The sequence below is a fragment of the Manacus candei genome, unplaced genomic scaffold, assembly GCF_025592945.1.
Source record: "Manacus candei isolate 608988 ecotype Guabito, Panama unplaced genomic scaffold, ASM2559294v1 h1tg000002l, whole genome shotgun sequence".
Taxonomy (NCBI): Eukaryota; Metazoa; Chordata; class Aves; order Passeriformes; family Pipridae; genus Manacus; species Manacus candei.
Window position 1 is genome coordinate 2,402,243 of NW_026138050.1, and position 22,333 is coordinate 2,424,575.

General features: G+C 51.0%; 2 protein-coding genes across 4 annotated transcripts in view; one reads left to right on the top strand and one right to left on the bottom strand.

The window, feature by feature from the left end:
- Nucleotides 1-6,638, bottom strand: part of EPN2 (epsin 2) — a 42,719-nt gene extending 36,081 nt beyond the window's left edge. For all 3 annotated transcript variants that reach the window (XM_051778161.1, XM_051778171.1, XM_051778143.1), the window contains exon 1: nucleotides 6,487-6,638. The gene's annotated coding sequence lies outside the window, so the exon portion shown is untranslated. The remainder of the gene's footprint in view (nucleotides 1-6,486) is intronic.
- The window catches only part of SHMT1 (serine hydroxymethyltransferase 1), a 147,212-nt gene that overhangs the window by 45,449 nt on the left and 79,430 nt on the right, over nucleotides 1-22,333 (top strand). The window lies entirely within an intron of this gene.

Below are 22,333 nucleotides of genomic sequence, written 5' to 3' on the forward strand. Positions count from 1 at the left end.
AAATATTTTATTAGATAACAGAACAGAGGCAAGTTTATGCTTTCAAATGGCCATGAGAGAAAGAGTTTTTTATCAAATAATTAAAGTACATGGGCAGAGGCATTTTAAAGATGCACCAGATCTTCCCTGGATCTGAATATTGCTGATGATGCACAATTCAGGAATCTCTGAACAGACATCACCAGTCACATTCCAGCAATGTCACCAAATGGTAGGGTGTTTCACTGATTAATTAGCTAAGTGAATAATTAAAAGCTTTAAAGTCCTGTTTTTCAAATAATAATTGAAGTGCTTTCCTTTACATGCACCATGTGGCAGAGCACATTCTGCATCAAGGAACAGGCATGTTAAAACAGTTCTAAATGGAACTGCAGGATGAGGATTAATTAATGATCTTGAATTCTGGCTGATTTCATAGGTTAGAACAAACATCTCTGCCTTACTGCTGTTGTCACAAGGCTCATCCCTGTCCAAACAGAGCTGAAAGTCAGTAGAAAAGCAGCTTCAGCAGCAATTGGGTCAACAGATTTGGCTGAAGAAATCCTCATTACTAAAAGGAACAATAAATAAATAAAAATCAGGAGAACGACAAAACTAAGATGCTCACCCAGCCAGAAACACACACCAGGAACCTCCTGGGAACAGAATTCCTACAGGGAAACCTGTTTGAGGGGCTCACTCACGTGTGTGCCTCAGGAGAGGAAGTTACACCTTTACAAACACTTAGGTTTGCCTCTCCTTGAGGAACATCAGAACTGTCTCTAGCAGTTATTTCAGGGAGCTTTGTCCCACAAAGGTCTTGTCTGTGGGCTGCAGAGCCCTCACACCGGTGAGCAATTCCCTCCTGTGATCAGTCCCCACGGAGCCAGAAGAACTGCTTGAGAAAGGAGGAGCTTTGCCAACCTGAGGGTTGCACAATCAGGGGGAAAAAAAGCACAACAAAAACCAGGGAGGGGGATAAATTGCGACTGACAAAAACTACAATCAAGAAAGAGCTGGTGACAGATTGCTATTTAAGTACAAGGAAGTGATTTAAACAGGAGCAGTTGTAATAAGATTATACGATTCTCTATTAAGATTCTTAAAATGTCTTTGTTCTGGCAAAGCTCTGTAAAGACCATTGCCCTTGCAAAGGTTCAGAAACTACTAAATTGATGTTAAGTCTAGAAATTAATATGATTTCAGAGAATAAAGAAAAAATTGCAAAAGAACATCCCAGACACCATTAGTGCCTCGCTGCCCGTGTTGACAGCTTTTTCTAGCAGGGGTACAACGTGTATTGTAGCATTTCTTGGTGGCAAAACTCAAACCCAACCAGAAGCAGGGAGCTCACTCTGCCTGGGTTTCTGCTTTTCAATAATGAAAACTCCCAGGCTGATTTTAGAAGACATCACATTATGTAAGTGACATCTCCAGAAGGGCAGGAAAGTCTCTGTGAGGTTACACAGGAGGAAGATTAAATCAATGTCTGGCTGTTGAATTTCAGCCTTGACCCCCAGACTCCACCACAGATCTTTAAGGAGATACCCTAAAACAGCAGCCCCCAAAATTAGCCATTACTCCTGCAACACTGAAAAGCAAACAAGGCAAGTGAGTCTTCAGATTCCTGTAGGGTGGACAGAAAACACCTCTAGGTAAGGTGTCTGGCCTAGTTTTAAACTAATAAGCAGCTTTGAACTTGCAAAAAAAAATTTTATGACTTAATTTGTTGAAGTATTGTTCGCTGAGTGCTGCACTGTGAGCATAAAAGAGCAAATGATTCACAGATTAATATTTTACTGTGAGGGATAAGAACAGGAGTTCCTGCTGAAAAAGAACATCCACCAAGACTTTGGGTCTAAAGGTGATCAAATCCATGTCATGGGAAACACAGCCAGGAGACAAGTGGAGGAGGAACCAGGACTGCTGTTCAAATTAACACTGACCAGATGCACACACCTGCAAAGGACAAGGAGTGATGAGTCAAGAAAGTAGGAGGAGAGAGAGGAAAGTCTTCTCCTGCCTGGGTCACCCTCCAAAACTCTCCTGCTCCTCATGACCTGTACCTTTAGTATTTATTATACAGCGACACGACAAGACTCAGCAACTGCAGACAACATGAATAAAACAGCACTGGGAGGAGAGGCAGGAGCTGCAGAAATGTGGAAGGGAACTGCAGAGGTCTCATGCACAAATTTCAACTAATTACTTGAGACAGCTCCGGGAACTCGACTCCTGATTGTGGAAGGAGAATTATTACTTGCAAACAACTTGTATGTCTGAGGACAACAAAACATACTGTGTTTGAGATTCCTTAAAGCTCTACCCAGCCACCTCCACCATAAACACAGATAAGTGGAGCCTCCAAGGCAGAGCTGTATCCAGGCCTGGGTTGGGACTGGTTTTACCCAGTCCCAGAGGTAGAACCAGCTGCACTCCCACTGCCAGTGGGGACCTGTTCATGCCTGAGCTCCGGTTTCCCCACCTGGAAAGAGCTGGATTTTGCAAGCCAAGGCACAGGCAGAGTGAACAGCCCAGGCCTGACCTTGGACACGAGCTCCAGGCACTCGTTAGAGGCATTTCTGTTAACAGCTCTGAGTGATATGAAACACAGAGACACACTATTAACAATTAATGCAATCCAGGGGACTGGTTCTGAGATCAGTTCAAGTTCAATTTTTGTAACAATACCAAAAAATGAGCTACAAATTACATACACAGAAGAAAAGCATCTCACTAGCATAATGAGTCAAAGTTGTATCTCCATGTAAAAATGCTCAATAGCGAATTACAAACCAAATTCTGCAAACACCCCCAGTGTCCAGGGACACTGCAACCAACAGACACAAAATACTTTTATATTTTGTTATTAGTATAATCATTCATACAAACTCCACTGTCAGATGTTTACAAGCATTTATCTTCTTGTGGGTAACTGAACACGTGTACTACAGTTTGAAGGAACTCAAGCTTGGTCCTTTAAGCTACTCTCTCCTTAAAAGCTGCCTACAACCCCTAGTTACCTATCAAACACACCTTACAAGTGTCTGAGGCAACTGTTTTGCTTTTATCAATGGTTTGGAGCATTGTCATAAAATCAGGCAAATGCCAAATTTGGAAACCAAAGACAAAACTGTTATTGGCAGCATGATAAATAAGGAATACCAGTTCTTCTGGAGCTCTCTACCTGTTGCTCCACTCACCGAGAGGCTCAGCCACCGAGGCCCAGATCCACCCTGGAGCTCATGGTCTCTGAAGTCACCTGCTCTGACACTGAACCAATCCTGAATCCTTTTCCCTCACAGAACAGGAAAACAACCCTGTAACAGCCACCTAAACCAACCTGGACTTTTCACAGTCTGTTATGCAGCACACACCAGCCTGGAACCAGCCCGGGCCACGCCAACGCCAGCGGCCCCACATGAGCCCCGGCAGGGTTTATTCCAGAGGGCAGCATCCATGTTGTTCTCCTCCATGGAGTCTCCTGCCTTCCTAATGAGCAGCCAGGCTACTGAAAAACACAAAAACCCGCTGTTCTTTGAAGCACTTAAGCCAGCAGGGTACTGGTACGTCTCGATATTTTCCCTGCACAGATCAGAGCGAGGCAAAGTGGAAAAAGAACATTACAGGCGTTCCTACAAACCAGGCACATTTCATTTTCTATTAGTGCCATTCCCAAGGGACAATTTAGAGCTCTGCAAATATGGCACTGGAAGACTGGAAAGTTGCTTCCTGAGTACCAGTCATTAAATAAAGATATTAGAGAGACTTATATTCTTGTAGACCAAACAAAACCGATAGTCATTTCCCCATCCTACGTATGAGACCTAAGAAAAGCACGATCAGGAATATCATAACTGCTCTGTAATGTATTTCTCCTAAAACTGATTATCATTTAATGATTTCTCTCTCTAAAAAGAAAAAAAAAAACAAAAACAAAAACAACACAACAAACCCCAACCACAGAAGCAAAACACTAATTTCTGTATCAAGAGAGACTATCAGCATTTTATGAAGTAACAAATTAGGCCTTTGGCATTTCCCAGCAGTGATCCAAGATTTGAGGCTTCTTAAAAGCTCCAAGTTTGAAAGCAATCAAATGGCTGACAGCTGGAACAAAATTAGCATGATTAACCAGTTATGTAAATAATGATGTGGTCAGGCCAAGCTGAATCCATTTCTGCTCCCTGCATTACACTGGACATCAGAAGTTTGTCAACTCTTCATTAAAAGTGACTGTAGGAATAATGGAGGTGAAAACCAACCTGAACATCACTGGCCAGGCCACCTGACAGCCAGGGATCTCTCCTCTGGTCCTCACGGGACCACCAGGGAATTCACAGCCTAAATATTATCCAACACTACTTGTCTCCTACCTAGGGAAGGGGGCAATTATTTTTTTTCTAAGGAGAGAAGTCCATGAAAAGATGGAGAAAGATGGAGAGAGGCTATTTGCCAGAGCATGGGGTGACAGGACAAGGGGAATGGCTCCCACTGCCAGAGGGCAGGGATAGATGGGATACTGGGAAGGAATTGTGAGGGTGGGGAGGCCCTGGCACAGGGTGCCCAGAGAAGCTGTGGCTGCCCCATCCTTGGAAGTGTCCAAGGCCAGGTTGGATGGGGTTTGGAGCAACCTGGGCTAGTGGAAGGTGTCCCTGCCCATGGCAGGGGGTGGCACTGGATGGGCTTTAATGCCCCTTTCAACCCAAACCATTCCATGATTCTATGATCCTACTGGCATTAGATTTCATTTCCTAAAGGCTGATATTAATTTTCATCCCTCAGTGCATGTAAAAAGTCAAGCTGCCCTGCAGGAGAACCCTCGTGATGTCGCAGAGTTACTTCATGGCAAGGAGGAAGTTACAATCATCACCCCCAAGTCAAACTTCCTCAAATGTAACCCACAATCAATTCAGCCTTATCAGCATCTGCCTCCAGGAATGCACACTCATGGGTCATTTGTACTTGATAAATTTTGATAACTTAGTTAAATATTTAATATAGGTAGCATTATCTCTGAAATTCGGTCAAGCTAGTTTACCATTATTTCGAGTTTATAAAGGAAAATTTATCAAAAGTTTTGATTCTTCCCAATAAAACACTGTATTTGAGTTTGCTCAAAAATAACATATCTGAGAATCAGCCAAGACAAACATATTTAGAAGCAATTCCTAAATAGGCTACATTTTGCCAATAATATCACTGCAATATATTTATATTTCTAATCAAAAATCATTCTAACATCCCACATTCTACATCCCAACAATACAATTTGCTGTGACCTTGTGTCTCACAAAACACAGCAACACACGGGAATTATGCAAGAGTTCTGTATTACCATAAAACATGTATTTCAGTGGAGAGAATAATAAAACTTAATCTCATGGCCTGATTTACATTCTGAACTCCTAAAGTCAGACTCCACAGCCCATAACATCTGCAACGCCTTCCCAAGCTGAACTACTCTTCAGACCTCCTGTTGAAAATGGATGGAGAATTCAGAGTATTTTCTTAGTAGGCAAGAACAAGAAATATGTCCAATTGCTGTAAATTTTAAATCTCACTTGGCTTTTCAGCTCAGCGACGATACCACACTTGAGAAGGGGGAGGGGGAAGCATTACACACCCATAAAACTGAGACCAAACGCTACCAATGTTAAAGCCCCGTGGCTCGAAATTCTCGTATTTTAATGTTTCGATATTTATGTTAAAGCCTTATGGCTTTCAAACAGGGAGCTTCCATAGCGGGCAGGCTGTGATAATTACTGTTCAATACATTTCCCAGCAATAATGCACAGTGTAATACAGCTGGCTGACTACCCAACCCCAATCTGTAGCATCACAGGTACTGCAGGTAATTTAAAAAAAAATAAATATATATATATATACGTGTGTAGATAGATAGATAGATAGATAGATAGATAGATAGATAGATAGATAGATAGATAGATAGATAGATAGATAGATAGATAGATAGAGATATATCACAGACCCCTTGTTAGGGTTGGAAGGCACCTCCGGAGACCATCTAGTCCGACACCCCTATATAAAGCAGACCTTTTAAAATCATTAAAAGCACTAACACACACCTTCCAAATGGCGATATTACTGGAAACAGAATAAAACGACCCCCGCCCCGCCGCGATCGAGGCGAACAGCGCCGGGGCGGGGGGCCGGGCAGGGCGGACCGGAGCCCCCTCCCCGCCCCGGGGCCGCCGCCGGGAGCCCCCCGAGCCCGCAGGCCCCGCCATCATCCCCCGCAGCCCCGGGAGGCCCATCGGGAGCCAGGCCCGAACTTCGGCCCGCGGGGGCCCAGCCCGTCCCCGCCGCCACCCGCCTGCCCACCGGCGACAACAAAGGGCCACCGCGGCCCCGCCGCCCGCCCCGCGGGGACCCCCGGGGGCCCTTCCCGCGCCCACCCCGCGCCCACCGCGCCGAGGGGATGGCGGGGGGGCCCCGCCCGTCCCCCCCACACCCAGCCCCGCACCCCGCGGGGGCCGCGCTGACCTGCGGGCGCGGGGCGGGCGCGGTGTCCCGGTGTCCCGGTGCCCGGCGGCCGCGGGCTGCGCTTGACACCCACACGCACCATCCAACATGGCGGCGGCGGCCGCGGGGAGGCGGCGGAGGAGGCGGAACCGGCGGCCGCGCGCGGCCCCGAGGCGCGGCCGCGCTGAGGGCGGGGGGGGAACGCGCCGCTGCCCGTCCCCTCCTTCCCTCGCTGCCTCCCCTCCTTCCTCCCTTCCCTCTTTCCGACCTCCGCCGGGGCTCCTCGCAGCCAGACCTGGCGCCAGGGAGGAACAAGGCGGGATCGCCCGCGGGGCAGAACCCCGGGAGAGGGTCCGTGGCCGCCTCCGAGGGAAGAAGGGTTGGGAACCCCCTCGGGGCTCCCCGGATTTCAGGGCCGGGGATCCCCCCAAAAACAGAGTCAAATAATAAAAAATAGCGTCTGTCAAAATAACCACAGTTACAGATCAGGGAATGCTTCAGAGAGGGTCTGTGACTGCCTCTGATGGAAGGAGAAGTCTTGGGGAGCCCCCTCAGGGCTCCCTGGATTTCAGGGCTAGGAATCCCTCAAAAAATAGGGTCAAGCAATACAAAATAACGTCTATCCGTACAAAATAACCACAGTTATTGGTCAGGGAACACTTTAGAGAGTGCCCGTGGCTGCCTCCGATGGAAGGAGAAGGCTTGGGGAGACCCCTCTGTGCTCACAGCTCCCAGGGGAAACATTTCAAAGCCAAGGATCCCCCAAAAATCAGGGTCCAAGGTGGGCTGGCAGCCCCCGAAGCAGAATCACAGAATCAGGTTAGAAAGGACCTCCAAGACCATCATGTCCAACCTGTGACCGATCACCACCTTGCCAGCTAGACCAGAGCACTGTGTGCCACACCTCGTCTTTCCTTAACCACTTCCAGGTGACTCCACCACCTCCCTGGGCAGCCCATTCCGATGTTTCATCACCCTTCCTGTGAAGAAATTCCTCCTCCTGTCCAACCTGAGCCTACCCTGGCACAGCTCCCATTTCCTCACACAGCGCGGTTACTGCACTTTCCCCCTCCTGCCCAAGACAGCAGTACAAAATAACCACGTTTGTGGATCAAGGGACACTTTATGGGCACATCTATGGATCAGGGATGGAGCTCTCGGGTCGCCACACTGGGCGATGAAGGGGAGCTTGGTGGGGACACAGAGGCACAAACGCAGCAGGAGGAGCCGGACGGCCTGGGTGGGTCGGAGCACACGTCCTTCCCCTCTGGGGATAATGACTAAACCTGTGTCCGGCATCGCAGGCTGGAGGAGGTTGGTGGACCCATTGTAATGCTCCCTGAATATATTTGTTCCCTTCGTAAAACTGTGAGACAATTCAAGGAAACGGGACATCGGTGCTTGGGACACGGTCGGGGCTGGCGTGGGTCAGGGGAGAAGCTGGCTCTGCTCGGATCACAGCTGGCTCCGAGCAGTGCTGCTGGTTATTTAAAACCCAAATTCCTGAGGAGTCTTGCCTTACTGAAGCATGACAAAACAATGGAAAGGTGGAGCAAACTCCAGTTTATGAGGTATTCCTTTAAAGTGAAAGGAGGGTCCAGCCGAGCACTGCAAACTTTGTTGAATCCCAGAATGGTTTAGATTGGAAGGGACCTTAAAGTCCATCTCATTCCACCCCCCTGCCATGGGCAGGGACACCTTCCACTAGACCAGGTTGCTCGAAGCCCCATCCAACCTGGCCTTGGACACTTCCAGGGATGAAGCATCCACCAGCCCAGCCCTTTTTCCCATGGAGTCAGTATCAAATCTGCCATAGATTTGAGGTTTAAATACAGAAGAGCGGGGACTGCAGTGAAACACGGAGTGAGCTGCAGTAAAAGCAACTTGTTAAGAAATGCTGCAAGTTCCGATGCCTTGAACACCATCTGGGAGCTGGGAAGCTCCAACCCTTCTGCAGCAAGCTGCAATGCTGGCTTAGCTCTTAACCTTGAGCTAGGAGAGGTAGGCAGAATTAAATTCTGGGTGAAAAATATAAGGGATCAGCACACATCTGATGCTATCAGCGGGAGCTGAAAGAATCCTTCCCCCTTTTCTTCTTTAGAAGGAAATGGCAATGATGGAAGCCCAATGTTTCTGTGCACATTCATTAATCCTAATGATCAGGTGCTGACAGCTCTAAAGAAGGAGAAGAAAGCTCTTGGTTAAAATAAAATGGGAAGAACAGGATTGTTCCTGCTGCCTTCTCTCCTGCCTGTCTTCCTTCCAGGTCTGGGCAGACAGCTCTCTGGAGCAGGAGGCGGCTTCCTCATCATCCCCAGCTCCATCCCAGGTGTCTTTCTACAGTCTAAGTGTGCAAATCAGCGAACCCAGCAAAAAGCTCCTGCAGCTGGAACATCTCTGACAAAAAAAATCTGTTTTCTGTCAACCAGATCGAGCCACTTAGTGTGAGCAAAACAAGCCAGTCAAGTAAAATTACACTTTTTTATTACTATTATTTACATGTTAATGCCTTAAATTGCAGTGTTCCTGCTGCACTGGGCAGGTATCAGAGTGACACAGCTGCACCAGCAGAGATTTACCCAGGCTGCAAAGGGATGGTCCCTTGAGGAGAGAAAGGACTCATGGCAGTGCATCCATGGCCCTTGTTTTGCATTAGCAACAGGAGGTCACTGCATTTGTCCTGTGATTTGAAACCCAGGACCTGGTGCTGAAAACTTCCCAGCCCTGCCCTATCCCTCTTTGGAATGGGCTGTACCACACCTTGGATATTGACCCAAGCCACTTTCAAATCCTTCCCAGCCCACGAAGTTTCAGCTGCGTTGGCAGAAGCAGAGTTCAAGGCCATGATTTGCAGTGGGAGTTCGGCACCAGCAGCCGACTGCCACGGCACCGCCCTCACAACCACCCGGGCAGCAGAGCAATCCACGGGGAGACAGCAGATCCCAGAATCATAGAATATCCTGAGCTGGAAGTGACCCACAAGGATCGTCGAGTCCAGCTCCTGGCCCTGCACAGGACAACCTCAAGAATCACAGACACCTTTCACCAGAACAAGTTGCCCAGAGAAGCTGTGGCTGCCCTATCCATGGAACCATCCAAGGCCTGGTTGGATGGGGCTTGGATCAACCTGGGCTAGTGGAAGGTGCCCTTGCCCCCAGCAGGGGAGTTGGAACAAGATGGTCTTTAAGATCCCTTCCAACCCAAACCATTCTGTGATTCTACAAATCCCACCATGTTCCTGAGAGTATTGTCCAAACCCTCCTTGAGCTCTGTCAGGGTTGGTGCTGTGACCACTGCCGCAGGCAGCCTGTTCAGTGCCTGACCACCCTCTGAGGGAAGAACCTTCACCTAATATCCAGCCTAAACCTGCCCTGATGTAGTTTCATGCCATTGCCTCAGGTCCTGTCACTGGTTACCAGGGATAAGCCGGTGGCAGTGAACCCAGCGAGTGGGTGCAGAGGGGCTGTTGCATGGCAAGGAAAAGCAGGATAAGGAACACGGAGAGTGCTGCAGTGGGATGCCTGCTGTGCAAGAGGCTCTCCCAGTGAAGATGAGGAAGGCACATCCTCCCCCAGCTCCGCCCAGCCACCACTGCCCTCCCAACCAACCTAGGGAAGAGCAGCTGCCAGGAAGCCACAGGAGGGCCTGTTCCACAGCCATAATGGGAATATCGCCCACACAGCGACTGCGGACACGTGGGGCTGAGCACACCACTAATTAGCTAATGAGTTTGTTCCAAATGTCTGGCCGCGGTGCGAGTGACAACAGGGACAGCACTTGAAAAGCACCAAACAATGACAAGTGCATCCGTCCCTCCTCGCTGACCCCAGCCCCGCATTAACAAATAGGTCACAAACGACGGTGCTTTACAGTGATCTAATCCTCCAGCCATATGGCGGCTGCCCGAAAAAACACTGGGAGAACGCTGCACCGAGGACGCCCAAAAAGCTCTGCAAAAAAAAAAAAAAAAAAATCCTAAGGAAAACTTGATAAATATATCCCTGCAGTTTGAAATTTGATTTCCTCGCCCTATTGTTTCTCATTTCCTGAGAGCTGGTTTGGTGGATCGCGTTTTCTGCCTCTGTCTCCAGTGCTTGTAAGCAAACAAGACTGAATCTCATTATCCTGATGCATGGCTCTGGCTGTGTGCAATCCAATCTCTAAATCACAGTCATTTTGCTCCATTACTGATTTTCCTTCCCACTCCTAACCTACAGGTCTTCGGAGCAATCAATTCAAAAATAGAGACGAGCATCATCTAATGAAGGTGTGCTTAGTGTTCAGCACTTCAGTCTGTATTAAACAGCCAAGTAAGAACCTGCCTCCTGTTTTGGGAGGTTGGGCACCCTCCACTCACACCAACTCCAGTGGGAGCTGGAGTTTCTCAGCCTTCCTGGGAAGCCACATGCTTTCGCATGGGGTAAATGGGGACTTAAGTCCTTAAGTGCCCAATTTGGGAAAATCTGCTAATTAAATAGTCTGGGCAAACACAATCATTATTGTCCTTAGAGCCAAAGCAGTGAGATGTTTTTCAACAAGCACAGACCCTCCTCGGTATTTTCTGAGCTGTCTGCACATTGCTGACAGTAATAGAGAATATATTCAGATTATACAACTTGGATGTTCACCCCGGGTTATTCCCTCCTGGATTCATGAATATTTCATTGAAATATACAAAGTCTGAGTTACAGTCTTGTCTGCTTCAATTAGACACATGGATCCACAGGGTCTGCAGCCCTACCACATTTAGAGGCTTCATCTACAAGGCAAGGAGAACCAAAATAACAGTTGAGGTCCCATCACATTTAGCCTGGTTCCTTCAAACATCTTTAAGTAATTGTAGCGAGCAGAGAGAAGTCAGAAAGGTGCTGAGTGAGGGAGAGTAGAGCCCAGTGAACCTGTGCCTGAGTTCAGCTGGAATCAACCCAAGCTGAATCAGAACAGAGCGGGAGGGGTTTCATTTCATTGGTGATGCAGACAAACTTGTAGAACTGTTTCCAATGCAAATGTTCCTTTTGACAAGTTCAAAATTAATACACCTCTAATATGGGTATTCAAAACAGACCTTTTCTGAACACGTTTGCAGATTCATGAAAAGAGGAGAGGGAATGCAAGCCCAGCACATTCTGGTTTTCTCAGAATGAATGTGCTCTGACACTGCAAGAGGCAGTGACGTTGGAAATGTGCTTAGTTCTAGTAATTACCAAGTGTTGTGTTTCTTTAGAAGCCGGAGCTGTTCTCATCTGTGGGCACCTTCCCTCATTCCTTTCTCCTTACTGCTCCGTAGGTGCAGTTTCTCCCATGCCACAGCAAGGAGCCAAGGCTACTGCACTGCTTACATTAAATCCCACTAAAGCCTCAGGGTGAAATTCCACAAGCTTTAATTGACCTAAGTCAGGGTGTTGTGGTTCCTGCCCTTCCTCCAGCACCCCTTCCCATTCCCTCCCTACCACCAACACCAGCTTATACCACCTGTGGTGAAGACTAATCACTTTTTTTTGGAGGGGGGAGTTGCTTCTCAGCCAATTCAGCTCCCTGAACCAGAGGGCCAGATGAGCACCACATGAGCAGAAAAGAAGGGGACGGGACCATACAAGGCCTCACTGACTGGTGAGGGGGTATTTTTCTTGTTTTACAGGATACAATGAGCACATTTGACCTGAAGAACCCAGATTTGCTGCTTGTTTCCAGGCTGGGATTACTCACCCATTAGGACCATCTGCACAGTTTTGAGTGGCAGATTCAGGCCCAGCAAAGTTGGGCTCATTTAGTGTCACCATCTGGCTCCCCAAAACAAGCCACCAAGTCAGAGCCTGTAAGCTCATGCTGGAGGACAAGTATTCCATCACACTTGGTACAGTTTGTTCTATCCCTCTTGGCTTTCTCCTTGTCATGACAAGAGGACTTCCTGCCAGGATGGAGCTGATGGACAGTGTCATCCAGAGTTCCTCCTCATCATTCCTGCAGCCACCCAAAGAATGTCACCAGAAGAGTCAGCCCCTCCCTTTTGCCCCAGGCCCATCCTCAGACCGATAGAGGCTTCACAATAACAGCCAAACTGCAGGATGACCTGTGTTGTTGCACAAGGATCTCACGTGGCATGAGATTATCCTCACTCCTCCTGGCTGTTCCTTGAGGGAAACCGCCCTGTGGGGCTCACCATGAGGGGAGTGTCAGGAGAGCTGTGCTCCTGGCTCTGTAGCATCCTCTGAAATTTGGGTCTCCTCTCCTCCTGGTAGGACAGGAATTTTGGCTGGAGAAGGTGGCAAAAGAGTTTGTACACTCATAGGAGGGGTGGGAAGTGATGTGTACCTACAACCAAGCACCCAGCCACTGCTCCCAGAGGACAGGGTACACTCCAGCCCAGGGTGTTTCACATTTAAGCACAAAAATCCAGAAAAGCACCTCCTTGGCCGTGGGAAGCAGGTGCAGCAATTCATCCACCACTTACCCAGGGTCAACCAGGGGCTGAAATCTGCACTATCACACCATGGTTGTGGTGCTCACAACTGGAAGCTGAGCTGCACAGCTACACCCACTCTTAGCACAAATTTCACAGCACTGCTCTCAGACAGAGACAAAGATGGGCCCCCAAAGCAGATCAAGGACTGGAAGCTGCAGTTATTTGGGGTTCACTCTTTTAAACCAACACATTGAACAGCAGTGCCACATCCCTGGATTACAGCTGGATGCCCATCAATGATTATCCCAGCTGAAAAGCTGGTAGTTTTCCCCCTTGACAGATGAAAACTAATGGCTGTCCGTTTGGTTTGTGTTTGCACAGCACCCAGCCGGTCCCTAATTACTTGGCCCAATTTCTAGGTTTCAGATTCCCACTTCTGCAAGTAACTTCCTCCATTCCCAGGCTCACAGAGCCAGTTGAAACTTTCATATCTGTCTTCACGGCAGTGACTCCAAATGTGTCTCTGCTGCCCCATCACAAAGAGCATCTCATCCTCGACAGGGCTTCCCAGGAATTTTCATAATGTAAAAAACACTAAACAGCAGTGCAGAGCTGTAAGTACATGGTCCCTGTGTGATCAAAAAGCAGATTAAAAAATTCACCAGCTGGGCTGGAAGAGATTCACAACAAGCCATCAGGACTCCACAAAGCAAATGAACTGCACAGCACTGCAGGCAAGAATTTCGATCCTGACACTATCTGACCAGGCTGCTCCATGGATCAGCCCTGCTCTGAGCTCCTCAAAACCAGAAGGTTTCCTTAGTTGGGGAAAAATGTCCATCTTCAACAACAGCAGGTCTCAGGAACCATTTGAGCATCTTACCTAGTCAAGCAGGTTATAATGGGCTGTAATTAATACTCCTACGAGCTTCCACATTCTTATGGACTGAGATGGAGAAATACAGGATTGCTCCCTGACCCTGTGAACATTAGAGGAAGTCAAACGAACCTGTTTCCCTTCTGATCTTTAGAAATCAAACATCTCTGATCAGAGAAGGCAAGAGTTTCCAGCACTGCTGGGAACTGCCTGTGCACAGCCCAGTGTCTTCTGGGGCACAAACCACAACAACCTCAATCAAAAATAACTGCAGAGCAAGTTGCTACAGACAGCAAGTTTCCTCTGTCCCTCAAGAAGCCTCGTTTATGCTTACACATCACTCAGAGCACGTTGAGGGGGGCAGGGGGTGCAAACCATGATGCAGCCACAGATTTTTAGCGATACTGAAAGTGGCCTTCGGTGAAACGCGTCAGCTGAACAACCCAAACCAGGAGGGTGAAAGCCAAAGGAGCCCAAACTGCCTGATGTCATGAAACCCCCACATCTGTCACCAGTGGGCCGGAAGGAGAGTTTGTGACACTTGCACAGTCCAGCTGAGAAGTGCTTTGCACTCAGCAGGATCTCACCCACTTGGAGAGGAAGGGCTGTGCCGTGCAGATGGTTTCCTCCAAAAAACCACCAACTGACCCTCTAATGAAAGCTGACAGGCACTTCCACCCAAACAGCCTGTGTGCCTTGCTCTTCATTACAGCCGTGTTTCAAAGTGTGTCTGCATCAGCTTTTCCAGCCTGCACTTGAGAAAGAAACGTGACACTCCAGTGTTTTCCCTCCAGGCAGGGCAGGACCTCTTGTTTTGCTCTGAGATCAGAGCCTGGGGGGAGGCAGGAAACTGGAGATGCTGTCACTCAATGAGTGCCTCTTTCAAGATGCATCTTGCAGACACAGCTCTGGTTAGGGAGGTGTCCAAGCCCTGTGTTGCTGCATCCTAGGAGAACACAACAAGGAATTCTGTCTGCTCACCTACTTTCAATACTTATCATAAAATCACAGGATGGTTTGGGTTGGAAAGGACCTTAAATATCATCCAGCTCCAACCCCCTGCCATAGGCAGGGACACTTTCCACTAGACCAGGCTACTCAGAGCCCCATCCAGCCTGGTCTGGAACACATCCCTGGGATGGTGAGTCTACAGCCTCTCTGGGCAGCCTGTGCCAGTGCCTCTACACCCTTATATTAGGGAGTTTCTTCCCAGTCTAACCTAACTCCACCCCCCTTCAGCTTAGGGCCATTCCTCCTTATCCCCTATCACTACCTGCCCTTGTGACAAGTCCCCCTCCAACTATGTCCTCCCAATAACCTCCAAAATTCACTATAAACCACTACTGGTGTTCAGTTTCTGGACTGGACACCTTTGTTTTTAAGCAGGATGGATGCTCTAATCTTCCCACACGTTGGCTCCCAGCTCCAAACCTTTATGTTTATCATCCTGGAGAGCAGAGGCCGAGTGCAGCACACCCACATGCTGTTTTTCTCTCAAACAGCTCTCCCAAACAGGCTGGCCTGGGTTTCTCCCAAAAGCCCCATCCCTGTATGCCTCTCCCTAGACTCTCCATTCCCTGGCATGTTCTCCACCCTCAAGGCTAAAGCCTCCACTGAGCCTTGTAGGCAGGTGGCACCTTTCCTAAGCCCTCAGCACCCGGGGGTGCTCAGAACCCATCCTACACAGGTAGATTTAAACATATGCTAAAATAATTTACTGAACCAGTAGCTGTCTCTGCCCTGGGGAGCCAAGAACAGCACAGCTGCAAACCACTGGAGGCTGCATTCCTGATCCCAGCTGAGGGAGCAGCAAGCAGGTATCAGCTTGGGATGTAGAACCTGAGCTGTTCTCCTGGTCTCCAGAGGGAGAAGACACAGGTGCCCACACTGGAGAGGGGCTGTAACCCTTTCCCAAGGTATTTTTGAGGGTCTCCCAGAAGCAACTCCAGTCCTTTTTGCTCAGTGTGCTCAGTCCAGCCTGTTCCTGTTACTCCACAGGTTCCCTGAGCTCCTCCAGCCACCTCATCCTCCACATCAGTGCCAGCCCTGCTTTCCTGCACACAGCCCGATCCACTTGGAACCGGAGCTTTCCCACAATCAAACTCTTGTCCTAATTATTCATCTGAGCCCTTGCAAGGCATCCAGTGCCCTGTGGTGCCTCCAACTCTCTGCTGCCAGGCAATACCAGAGGCTGAGTCATGGAGTGTCCTGAGTTGGAAGGGACCCACAAGGACCATCCAGTCCAGCTCCTGGCCCTGCACAGGACACCCCAACCATCCCCCCTGTCCCTGAGAGCATTGTCCAAACACTCCTGGAGCTCTGGCAGCCTTGGGGCTGTGCCCACTGCCCTGGGGAGCCTGTTCAGTGCCAACCACCCTCTGGGGGAAGAACCCTTTCCTAATATCAAACCTAAGCCTCCCCTGAACACCCCTTCATGCCATGAAATGACATTGAAATCCCAGTTTCTGCAGCAGGGATGACCAGCAGGGCATCAGTGATGCACTGGGGACTCCCCTCCCAAATACTTCTCCAGTGCAGCAGGACACCATCATGTAACATTAATATGACAAGTAGACATAACACGTCCTGCTGCCACCTCATCAGCAGCTCCACAAGCTGCAGAGGAGCTCAGCCTGCAGTGACCATCAACCAGCCACAGCTGCCCAGCAAATTCCCCAAACCCAGTTCCTCTTTCAGCCTGAGAGAGAAAGAGAGGGGAGGGAGGAAGGAAGATGGCAAATCTGCATTTCAGATGCTTGCTGAAAGGAACACTGTGTATAAACACAGATATGTAACATTCTGCTAAGTGCTTTGCTCGCTGTTGCAAGTGCATCTCTGCGTGTGTGTACCATGCACACACCTACATGGGAAGGGTTTTTATTACCTGTGCTAATGTTAGTGCCTTACATCACTCAACCCACGAGCCCTGCTGGAGCCACACTGTTCCTTTGCCATCAGCCTCACAGGGAGATGGCCCAGGTCCCCATTTTCCTGGGGATCTCAAACTCTTCCATTGAAACAAATGCTGTTTCCAGCTCTACAGGAATATTTCGAGAGAAAGCAGTGCCTTGGCTTTCCATTTAAGATGAAGAATTGCCTCCTAGGAGTGCTTTTGCTAAGAGAGCAGAAAGCAAGAACACACATCTCAGAGCAAACCCCTGGGCAGTGTTCCTTTAACACAGGCCACATCCTGGGCTCATTTACACAGACAGGTATCCAGAGAGGCTTCAGTGAAATTACCCTGGGTTTCCACAGCTGCTGTGTCAGAAATCACAACCCAACACAGCCCCAGGCAGGAATCCATCAGTTTTATTGTGGCCTCTCAAAAAAAAATCTGCACTCACTCTTTCCTCTTGCTTTGCACAGGCAAAAGAAGCACCACTCAGGGAAAGTGGCACAAGAGTGGCAGCTTTATTCAGCTTGGTTTTCCAAAGGGCAGCGGATGCAGCAGCACAGTGTGGGTTGGGACAGGCAAGGCCACACGTGTGGATTCTTCCATGTAACCTTTCAGGCTGTTTGCTCATTCCAGACTCCGCAGATGACAGGTTGGGCAGAGTCTTCACAGCTACTTAATTACTAAACATTTCCTGCAGATAGTCAACTGAGGAGGGGAGCGAGGTCACGGTGATGAGGAACAGCCCAACCCTGTGTCAGACTTCAGGGAATCCACACAGACCTGCCTCCCCAGGGCCCGGCTCTAGAGGGGAAAAAAAGGCTGCACCAGACACTGGCAACAGGAATAAATCAGAGTGAAAGCAGAGCTGGGGGCACTCCTGAGTTTCCCCGCAGGAAAGGGCAGTGTGGAGCATCCTGGGAATCCACAGCTGCACCTGCATCCAGACACAGAGGGCTTCAGTGCTCCATCTTCCCTCCGCTTCCTCCCTCTTGTCTTGCCCATCTCTGCCCTGAATAGGCAGTTTCAGGAGGAGCACAGTGCCCGGATTCTCTGGGGTCTCACAGTGCATCCGGCACTCGGAGCATTATCCCGGTGGGCCCCGCTCCAGGCCCTGCCCGCCTCCTCCCACCGCCCGGCGCATCGCCAGCGTGGCCGGGATGTGGCATCACACACATCCTCAGCCTTAGGAAGTGGCCAGCAAAGGAGTCTCCTCCCTCTGGCCATTGGCCCTCAGCCCTGGGCTGTCCCCAGGGCCGGCACCACCTGCTCTGGCACTGCCCAAATTCCTGCCCAAACACCAGCAGCTCATCCAAACGCACAGTGGCCAAACCCCAAGTTGCCTCTGTGCTGGTGGTCCCCCGCAGCCCTGGGAAGTGTCACCTGGGCATGTCCCCCCCACCACGAAGGGACACCTGCCCAAATCTCCCCCCAGAGCAGCAGGGTGGGGTACAGTGCCAAAGGAGGAACTGTGGCTGCTCTTGCCACACTGCCAGAGGAAGGCATGACGTGAGCTCTGGCTTAATTGGTTATTAATAACTTCTTTGTTAACAAGCCAGCCCTAAGGAGGAACCGAAATTTGACTACTTCCCTGGTGGAGAGCTCGGCACCCTCTGCCAGCAATCATTCACAATTTCCCCCTGCATTTTTTTTTTTGTTCCCAGGAATCACAGCCCTCCCCAGTGAGTCACGGCGGTGACAGCGCGGTCCCCTCACCTACGCACGCGGCACAGCCTCCTCGGCTGGGTTTTTCTTCCTAAATCCTAGAAAAATAACAGATGCTGTTGTTGAGGGGGAGCTTCTCAGAATCTGTTCAGGCACCAGGCTGTGTCTGGATGTGACCAAATCCACAGTTCCCCTAAAACAAGCCCCGTGGGAGCCTCGGAGCTCCCCTGCCCATGGGTGGTTACTCCTGCCACCCCATGCTGAGGGTGAGGAGCCTTCCCCCATGGCAAACACAGACAGCAAACAGCCTCCACACCCAAATCCCACGCCTCCCTGCCTGCTCTCTTTGGAACTTCCAGTTAAAGGGACCCTTCTAATTTCTCCCCCATGCAAAGATGTGACCCTCTCCACCTCCATGCTGTGCTCACAGCATGAAGCACAGTGGGTTCCAGCCTCAGCTGTCTGGGAATGGCTTCTGAGGACCCACAAGAGAGAGCAGAGAATTCCCCACTCCCATCCATGCTGTAACACCAGTCCATCCAGGAAATTTTGGTCTGGGGACCTTGCCTTCCCCATAACCTGCACAGGCAGCCCAACACCAACAATGAATATTGGACACCAGACATTACAGCAGTTGCTGCCCCCAGAAACCTCCATCAGACATTCCAAGAGCAGGATTCAGCAGAAAACATTCCTCACACAGCTTTAAGCAGAGCCTGACCTATACAAGGGCACCCAGCAGGCCCCAGAGTTACCCACAGGTGTGTCAGGGACCACAGCAAGATCCCAGGACAGAGCCAAGGACTAGACATGGAGCACACAAGAGCTCCTGCCAGCTGAACACCGAGTACCCATCCAGGCAGACCTGAACAGCTCCATCTTCTCCAGGTCACACACAGGGAAACCAAGGCCAGCTGGAGGAAGAACACTGTACAGAGGAACAACCCACCTTCTACTCTGGGTGTGCCAGGCTGCCAAGGGGAACCATCTCAGGGAGCAGCAGGATCCCAGAAGCATCTTCAAGACATTGCCAGAACACCTTCAGCTCACCAGCCCAAGCACAGCTGTGGCCTCCATCTCCTTTTTATAGGGTCCAGGGAGGCCAATGTGCTACAGCTGATGCTGGTCCTGGTGATTAACTCATTAATTGTTTGCACTTCTGTAACCTGATCCTGGTCCCTGATGGGTTCCCCTCCCAGTCATGCCCTGGACCAAAACAGAGGCATCACCTGTCCCAAGAGCCAGGTACCAGCACTGCTCATGTCCATCAGTCCAAAACTGAGCTCTAGGAGCCCCTCAGGAAGCACCCAATGTTTGTTCCCCAAAGGTTGCTCTGTCTGGGCTTTCCCTCCTCACCTAAACAGTGTTTGGCCCTTTACCAGGAGGCTGATCCCAGCCGCCCTCCAAGGCTGCAACCCTCTTAAGGAGGCTGTTTGGGATGAGCTGCCCTCTCAGTGACCCTTTACAGCAAGTTTGAGGTTGAATTCCACACCTGAGAGTTCATGACTTCCAGTCCTTTTCCAGATCCATCCTCAGGCCCAAGTGCTGAAAGTGAGTTCCCATCACCAGCCTCCTGCCCTCGGGCCTCCCCCTGGAGAGCACAGTCCTGCTTTCCATCCCACCTGTACCACAAGCAAGCGAGACCTGCTCTGATTTACCAGCCCAAAACCCCTAATACCAGCCCCAAACACCCATGTTGACCCCAAGGAGATGTAGCTCCATATCTGGAGGCCACCAGCACCTCAAGGGGCCTCTCACGGCCACACTGGGCCAAGCGTGGCCAACTGGCCTTGGGTCTGCTGGCTGCCCCTCCTGTGAATGTTTTTCTACAGATCCTCTGGGATGATGAGAGTTTCAGAGGGCTCTGATCCTCTCTACTCAGTTACACCAGGGCATAAATGGTGACACAAGTTCCTTGGTGTGGGCTGGGCTTTGCAGAGAAATAGGGTTCCGCAGAAGATCTGGAGTTACCGACGTGACCTCTGCTCCAGGGGGAAAGTGCTGACTCTGAAATGCTGTTTACAGGCACTGACGTGGCATTTTCTAACCCAGGATGTTGCTTCCTCTCCTCAGTGGGGGCCTCAGTGGGGCACCCACTTCCTCGAGGGACATCCGGATCGCCCTCGACAGACATCCGGATCCCCATCCCAAGGGCTGATCCCATCGCCAGGCACAGACAGCAACACGAGTGACACCTCTGCTGACCTGCGTGCCTGGGTTTATCCACATCCAGCATCCAGGCAAGAGCTTAAATCCAGGCTGTGCTGCATTCCCAACCCCTGTCACACTGCTGTGGGATGGGGCAGGACCTGTCCCTCTTCCTGCTCACTCCCAGGAGCAAAGCCTCCCGTGCACTCCAGGGGCTGCGGAAGGAGGCAGCTCACCTTGCCCAGCCCTGCACCATCCAGCCCCAGCTCACAGCCCCTCGGGAGGCAAAGCCAGGCTGGAGACACCCCCTGCTCTCCCATCCTCCCCAGACAGCACCAAGAGCCATGGCACAGCACGGAGCACAGGGGCACTGGCCAGAGAGGAGCTGGGGGAGCCCGGGGTGGCTCCACAACAAAGCTCCCCAGGCCCCCGGCGGAAGGGGAAGAGGCTCCCCTCCCTCCTCTTCCTCCCTCTCGAGTGGGGATTTTTCAGCCAGGTAAACACAGGATGTTGATGAAACAGGGGCTGGGCAGATTGGGCAACCTGGGAGTCAGCAGGAGCTCCAGGCAGTTCCCAGTGCCCAGAGCAGCCATAGAGCTGGGAAAGGACAATGCCAGAGCCCTCAGCACCTTCTACTGCCTGTCCCCAAGGTCATGGAATTCCCCTGCATGGAGGGAGAGGCTACATGGGCTGGTGGTTAAACCCAGGGCAAGGTGGGCTCCCACCCACTGCTTCGTGCCCTCAGGTGATCCACTGCAGCTCCCTGGGATCCCTTGGCATCTCTTGCAGGCTGGGCTGATGCTCAGCACCTTGCTCCAGGCTGCAGGCTTTGACACCCGACCAGTGACAACCACGTGGCACCTCCTGGGTCCCTCTGAACACGGGGGATACACAGGGCACAGGGATGGGGGCACAGATGCCCCCGTACCCCAGGCCCATGGTTAGCCAAACGTTGGCTCCCAGTTGGAGCCTGCAGGGCTCAGCAGCGCAGCCTCATGGCCAGGCATCTCCAGGATCCAGGCTTCTCCTGAAGGCGGGTGAGCATGGCATGGGGCAGATTTGGAGCAGGCACAAGGGTTTTGCCAGGGAATGACACAGCTGGACAACAGGATGTGACAGGCATCTCATGTTTTGCAGTACCAGGATAAGGGGTTCCCTAGAGGGGTTCCCTGGAGGCAGCAGATGCTGCACAGGTACCAAACACCTCACTGGGCACTGCTCCCCTCCTGGCATCAGGGAATCCTGTCCTGCTCCCTGGCAGCGAGTTGGGATAAGAAACCCAGAAACCAGCTGGACATGGGAGTGTTTTGCTCCCAACCCAGAAAAGGGGCTACAGACTGCTCTGGCATCACTCCTGAGGTCAGGGGGCTGCTGTCACCCCCACAGTGACCACGTGTGCTCAGGCAGCAGCCGGGGACAGCGAGCCACGACTGGGACACCAGTGAGCAGAAGGGACATGGACCCAGCACAGGGACCACAGCTGGGGCAGCAGGAAGGATGGAGCGAGGGAAGGGGGTCGGGGAGGGGCTGTGATGTGGAAGGTGGCAGGACAGACCTGACAGACCTGCCTGCTTCCTTTAGAGCAGGAGCGGAGGGGCAGGTGGCCTGTCCCCAGTGTCCCCAGTGTCCCCAGTGTCCCTCTGGGATCTGCTGCCATCTGCTGGCAGGATCCCATCCTGCTGCGGTCCTGAATCAAGCACTGTGCCAAGGCCTGGGGACCCCTCTGTGACCCCACTGTCCTGTGCCCCACACCCACGGCTCCAGCCTGGACACCCCGGGGTGCCCCCCAAGCCTCTCTGCTCCCAGTCCCAGGAAGCTGAGCCCCCAGACTGCTCCCAGTGTCTACCTACAGCATGGAGATTGTCACCCCAAAAACCCTCTC